The following is a 6,659-nucleotide window of genomic DNA, read 5'->3' as shown; positions in this document are numbered from 1 at the left end:
TGAACTTGAGCAAGTTGCCTGACTTGTTTTTGTTCATTCTTCACTTGTCAATTGAGAATAATAATAGTACCCACCTTAAAGAGATTAAGTGAATGCATGCAGTGTGCTTAGCATATTTTAAGAGCTAGTATTACCACTAAGAAATAGGCTAGGGTTGATACCAACAGAAATTTCAGTTTATAAGGGCAAGGTCTGTTATTTCATATCCCATTTCCCCTACCACTAATAATTCCAGTGAACAATAGTGACACATTTTATTATCCAAGACATGAAATGAAATCCTTTTGTCATGGAAAATTTCCCCTTTGTCTATACTTTTTATAATTTACATAAGTGTGAAAATTCTTATGAATCCATCAGGCTTTTTCTTGTGCATCATGTATATCTTTATGATCACAATAATATCATAGAGTTTGTATGTTATTTAGTCACAAATACAGAAGGTACGTTTACATGTACTTACTTTGCTATATACATCTGATATCTTTGGAAGAAACAAGAAAAATATGACTGTACTGTCAGAACTAATGATTTGATAATATTAATCAGATCTAATAATTTATAATATAGAATAATTGATCTTTGTTAATTCTGAAACTTACTGTTTAAAGCACCGTCCCTCCCCACCCTGCCCCTGACACACAAGAATAAAGCCAAACATTTATCAGGTGAATGATTTTCACTTATCTCTGATATTCCTTTATAAAAAATTTTTTTCACTAACTTGTGGTATTAAGAAATCTAAGGAATGAAACATTGTTCACCTGAAACCCTATTGTTAGCAACTTTGTAAACCATGGTGGCTAAATAAAAACTTTTTATAAAAAAAAGAAAAAATACTTGGGATAAAAATAAAAAAACATTGTTGAATGGGCAGGAATAGTTGCACACAGTAGGTCAGAAAATGAGGTGTGTAAAATATATATATGAAACTCAACAACAACAATAAAACAATAGTCCTATAAAAATAGAGAGAAAATGAGCAGACACTTCCCTGAAGACTACATAATTATTAAGATGACATAATAATTAATTAATATTTATTATTTTCATAATTAATATTAAAATATTAATTGTCCTTTATTATCAACAAAATGCAAATCAAAAAAACAGTGAAATATCATCTCACACTTACAAGAATGGCATACATCAAAATGACTGTAAACAACCACTGTAGCAGGGGTGTATGGTGACAAAAGAAATTCACTCATGGCTCTTCATGACTCTTCCCTTCTTCGGCCATCACTGAAGTGGCAAGTTTCAAAATGAAGTTAAGTGATTTTGTGACTTCTGACCAGAGCAAGAGCTATAAAAAGGCATTTCAATGCACCTTCTCAATTTGGCTGTAAGTTATGTTTTCCCCTTTTTCCAAAGAGCTAAGACAGAAGTACAAAGTTTGATCCAAGCCCATCCAAAAGAAGGATGAGGTTCAGGTTGTGAGAGACCACTACAAAGGTCAGCAAATTGGCAACGTAGTCCAGGTTTACAGGAAGGAAAACATCATCTACATTGAAGGAGTCCAGCAGGAGAAGTCAAATGGCATAACTGTCCACGTGGGCATTCACCCCAGTAAGGTGGTTATCACTAGACTAAAACTGGACAAAGACCATGAAAAGAGCCTTGAACGCAAAGCCAAGTCCTCAACAAATAGGAAAGGAAATGGGAAAAATATAAGGAAGAAACACTTGAGAAGATGCAGGAATAAAGTTATCTTATATACAATTTAATTAAAAACTGTAAAATAAAAAAAGCAACTTTGTTCATGATTGGTGGTAATTTTGTCTGGCTCAGCCTCTAGAAAAAAGCTGGAAGATTTTTCCTAGCCCTCAATTAAGAATAGGACTCCCCAGAAAGAAAGGGACAGACATAGAAGGACTACACTTATTTGTGGAGTATAAAATAACATAACATGAGAGTGACACCCAAGGACACAAGGGCCAGGAAGATTGCTTCATAGTTGGAAGCCTGCCTCAAGAGCTGGGGGAGAAGGCAGCTGGAATAGAGAAGGGATAACTAAGAAAATGATGGTTGGAGAGATCGATTGGGATGGGAGATGTGTGCTGAAAGTAGATAAAAGACTAAGCATGATAACCTCTCAGCATCTGTATTGCAAACCATAATGCCCCAAAGTAGAGAGAATATGGGTGAAATTGTCTGCCATAGAGGCAGGGGGAGGGTGGGAAAGGAGGGGTATACTGGGGATATTGGTGGTGGGGAATGTGCACTGGTGCAGGGATGGGTGTTTGATCATTGTAGGATTGTAACTTAAACATGAAAGCTTGCAACTGTATCTCATGATGATTCAATAAATAAATGAATAAATAAATAAAAATAGGACTGCCATATAACCTAGTAATTTCATTTCTTAGTATCTACCCCAAAGCACAAAAACAATAATTTGAGAATATAAACTCACACCTATGTTTATCACACTACTTAGTACAATAACCAGGACATGTAAATAATCCACTGTATCACTGTCATCCCATTGCTTATTGATTTGTTTGAGTGGGCACCAGTAACGTCTCCATTTGTCCCTGTTGCATTCAAGGTCAGGGAATGAGGCCCATTATTGTTACTGTTTTGAGCATATAGAATATGCTACGGGTAAATAATCCAAATGTTGAAAAATAGATGAATGAATAAAGCCGTTGTATATACACGGTGGAGTACTATGCAGTTGTAAGGAAAGATGAAACCATGCAGTTCGCTGCAACATGTATGGACCTGGAGGGCATCAAGTTAAGTGAAATAAGTAAGAAGGAGAAGGACAAATGCCAGATGATCTCATTCATGTGTGGAATATAGAGAGACAACATTAAGTAAGAGCAAATCTAGATCTTTGACTACAAAACTGATTCAAAAAACAGAAGGGGGAAGGGTATGGGGATAAAGATCGGAGGACTGGAAGTGACAGAGGGACAGTGGGAGGGAACAATGGTGATGGTGAGGACACAGTAACTTTGTAAATCAATATCTTAAACTTTAGGGACTGGAGCAATAGCAAGCGGGTAGGTCGTTTGCCTTGCATGTGGCTGACCAGGATTCAATTCCCAGCATCCCATATAGTCCCCTGAGCACCACCAGGAGTGATTTCTGAGTGGATGAGCCAGGAGTAACCCCCATACATCGCCAGGTATGACCCCAAAAGCAAAAAAAAAAATTTTAAACTTCAACAATATTGTTACCAGGTTACCTAGGCTATAATAAAAAATTTAAAATCCAAAGCTAGAGAGATATTTCAGTGAGTAGGATGTTTGACTTGCCCAAAGATAACCTGGATTAAATCCCCAGCTTTTCATATGGTTCTCCATACACTGCTAGGAGTAATTCCTGAATAACTCTTGAGCATCACCAGGTGTGGCACAAAGACCAAAAGATAAAATGAAATTTTAGAATATTTCTCTGAAACAGTACTGACTATTAGCTTTAAAGAAAATAAATTTGACTACTTACACCCCCCACCCGGGCTGGAGCAATAGCACATCAGGTAGGCTGTTTGCCTTGCACGTGGCCGACCTGGGTTCGATTCCTTTGTCCCTCTCTGAGAGCCCGGCAAGCTACCAAGAATATCCTGCCTGCATGGCAGAGCCTAGCAAGCCACCAGTAGCATATTTGATATGTGAAAAACAGTAACAACAAGTCTCATAATGGAGACGTTACTGGTGCCCACTCAAGCAAATCGATAAACAACGGGACGACAGTGCAGTGCTACTTATGTCCCCTAAATAATACCATGGCAGGTAGGATGTAAGCTGTCATAAAGGAGATACAGGAGTTTGAGCATTTGAGGGAAGTCTTGTGATTATGATTATGTAAGTGGCTATTGTCAAACAGTAGCAGTGATAACATTACGGGCAATCTCTAACTAGCTATCATGGTAGAAGGCAACTCTGATCCTCTAAACTGCACTGCATGCAAAAATAAGATGCAACAGTGCCTGAAGTTTAATACATTTCCAGATGTACAGCCATCCTTTTGTTTAAAACCACTTCTAACTTCAGCTTCTGCACACTGCATTTCATGCTGCACAAAGTAATTTTCTTTATTTTCCAGGATAGCATTAACTTCCACTGCACTGTCACATTTTACTATGCATTAAGCATCTGGCATCAATAGACTGAACAACACAGAAAGCAGGATTATGTTGTCAGACTTAATAATTCAGAAATATTAACCAGCTTTCATAATTATCAGTAGTTCTTCATGTGTAATTGGCCCTTGATGTACATTTTGTACCTCTGAGCAACTCTCTGCATAACAGTATAAGACAATAGTACCTAATCTTTCATTTAACTAACAGAGTTATTTTGGTTAAATGAAATCAATTCATCAGTAATCATAGTTCTGTGCTAAAAAAAGAAAATGAAACCAACAAACACTTATGCAAGCACATACAGTGTGTACACAAACCCTACAAACAATTACTTTAAAACAATATGACACATTATTTATGTATGGTAATAAGTGAAGAAGTCGCCTAAGCTTTTAGCCAAATTTGAGAAAGGAATAAGTTAAATCACATTTTAAGAACTCCTTCCAGTGTATAGTTAGTAAAGTTTGCTTGAACACAAGCTTCAGACTGAGACTGTTTCTCTATTGAATAAAAAACTGTCAACTGTTGTGATTCTTTGCCTGTATGCTGAAGGACTCTTTAAGATCTGCTTTGAACTCATCTTAATGAGCTTTATTCTTTGTATGCAGTCAGTGCAGGTATGGTTTCCAGTGACACAAAAGGTCCCCTACACACTGCCAGGAGTGATCCCTGAGCACAGAGCCAGGAGCAAGGCCTTAGCACTGCCAAATATGGTCTCCAAACAAAAATTAGCAACACAGAAACAACCAAAATTATTTAATGCAATTTGCTGTTACCAATGGAGAACTAGTGTGCAGAGTCCTGAACTGAAGCAGAAAGAAATAGTAAGAAAGTTGAAAATGTATTTGGAGAGAGATATTGTAAAGATTACAATATCTTTAGATCTAGCTTGCATCTAGCAGAAGGATAGAGGAGTAGAGAGCTAGCAACACTACATTACATACCTCAAGATTACTGAGATTGCATCTTAAAATACTGTATCACTGTTGTTCATCAATTTGCTCAAGAGGGCAATGGTAACATCTCCATTTGTTCTAGCCTTGAGATTTTAGCAGCTTCTCTTTACTGGTCCTTCCCAACAGTGCTGCATTGAAGGCTCTTTCAGGGTCAGGGGAATGAGACCCATCATTGTTACTGATTTTGACATATCGAATGGGAAGCTTGCCAAGCTCTGCCATGCAGGCAAGATACTCTCAGTAGCTTGCCGGGTTCTCTGAGAGGGAGAACTAGACAATAAGAGGTCGCTTCCTTAAAATACTACACAACAAAAAACAAATAATGATATTTATGTTACAATTTAGAGGTATTAACTAAAAGCTATCATATTGGTAATCATATTGCAATCTCAAATGTACCAAATTAACAGGTCATTCATATTAAGTTTACACATTATTACATGCCAATTACATCCCAATAGGAAAGTCTTGACTTGTGTGTCGAGTCTAGAAAAATCCTTCTTTTTTTTTCTTTTTAATAATATAGGAGCACTGCTATTTATTTAGCTATAGATTAAGCTGATTGAATTGATCACGAAGTCCATATTACTTTTTTTAAATTCTATTCTGAATTTAGCAGAGTAGTAAGGTGGTTTAAGAAAGCACTCTTGCTACTGATGTTACTGTTTTTGGCATATTGAATACGCCATGGGCAGCTTGCCAGGCTCTGCCGTGTAGGCATGATACTCTCAGTAGCTTGCCGGAATCTCCGAGAGGGATGAAGGAATCGAACCCAGGTCAGCTGCATGCAAAGCAAATGCCAAAAAAAGCCTGGCAAGATACCCGTGGCATATTCAATATGCCAAAAACAGTAATAAGTCTCACAATGAAGACATTACTGGTGCCTGCTCCTGCTCAAGCAAATCAATGAACAAGGGGACAACAGTGCTACTTTGACAGTACTACTTCTATTCTGAATGTCAATTTTATTTTTTCTCCCCCTTTTTATTGATTCATTGTGAGACACAGTTACAAAGCTTTCATGTTTGAGTTTTGGTCATGCAATATAGAACACCCATCCCTACCCAGTGCACATTTTCCATCGCTAAAATCCCCAGTATTCCCTCCCACCCCTATTCCGTCCCTTCTCCTGCCTGTGTGGCAGACAATTTCTCCCATACTCCCTCTTTACTTTTGCTACATTTGATATTTCGACACCAGTCTCACCACCATTCAAATCTGCAGAAAAGGCAATGCTAAACAATTTGTTTTGTACTGTTTGTTATGGATAGACTGTAATGTTCAGGAAATTCTGTGTCGCTCTCTTCTGGGAGCATTAGTTTAAAGTCTCTAGGTCTTGGACGTTGATGAGATTACACGGTACTGGGGACAGTTTGTGGGTGTGACTGCCAAGCTATTGGAAAACTGGGAACATGGGGGGAAGAGGCCCAGTCCTGATCCAAGCAAACCTGGAACTCTCAGTCATGTCCGGTATATCTCTGCACTACAGGCCCTAACTGCATCTTTTGATTTCTTTTGAGATTTATGCGTCTCTGAAATAAGACCAATAAATGAGCTTATATAGCTGACCCAGAGGTGGTTTTTGGGTGTGTCTCCCACATACCTAA

General features: G+C 37.9%; 1 pseudogene; it reads left to right on the top strand.

The window, feature by feature from the left end:
* The first annotated feature begins 1,256 nt into the window (after positions 1-1,256).
* Positions 1,257-1,705, top strand: LOC105943568 (60S ribosomal protein L26-like; annotated as a pseudogene).
* Positions 1,706-6,659: the final 4,954 nt, after the last annotated feature.

This window comes from Sorex araneus, chromosome 2, assembly GCF_027595985.1.
Source record: "Sorex araneus isolate mSorAra2 chromosome 2, mSorAra2.pri, whole genome shotgun sequence".
In the NCBI taxonomy this organism is placed as follows: domain Eukaryota; kingdom Metazoa; phylum Chordata; class Mammalia; order Eulipotyphla; family Soricidae; genus Sorex; species Sorex araneus.
Note: the sequence above shows the minus strand (reverse complement) of the source record. Positions and strands in the feature narration are given on the sequence as shown.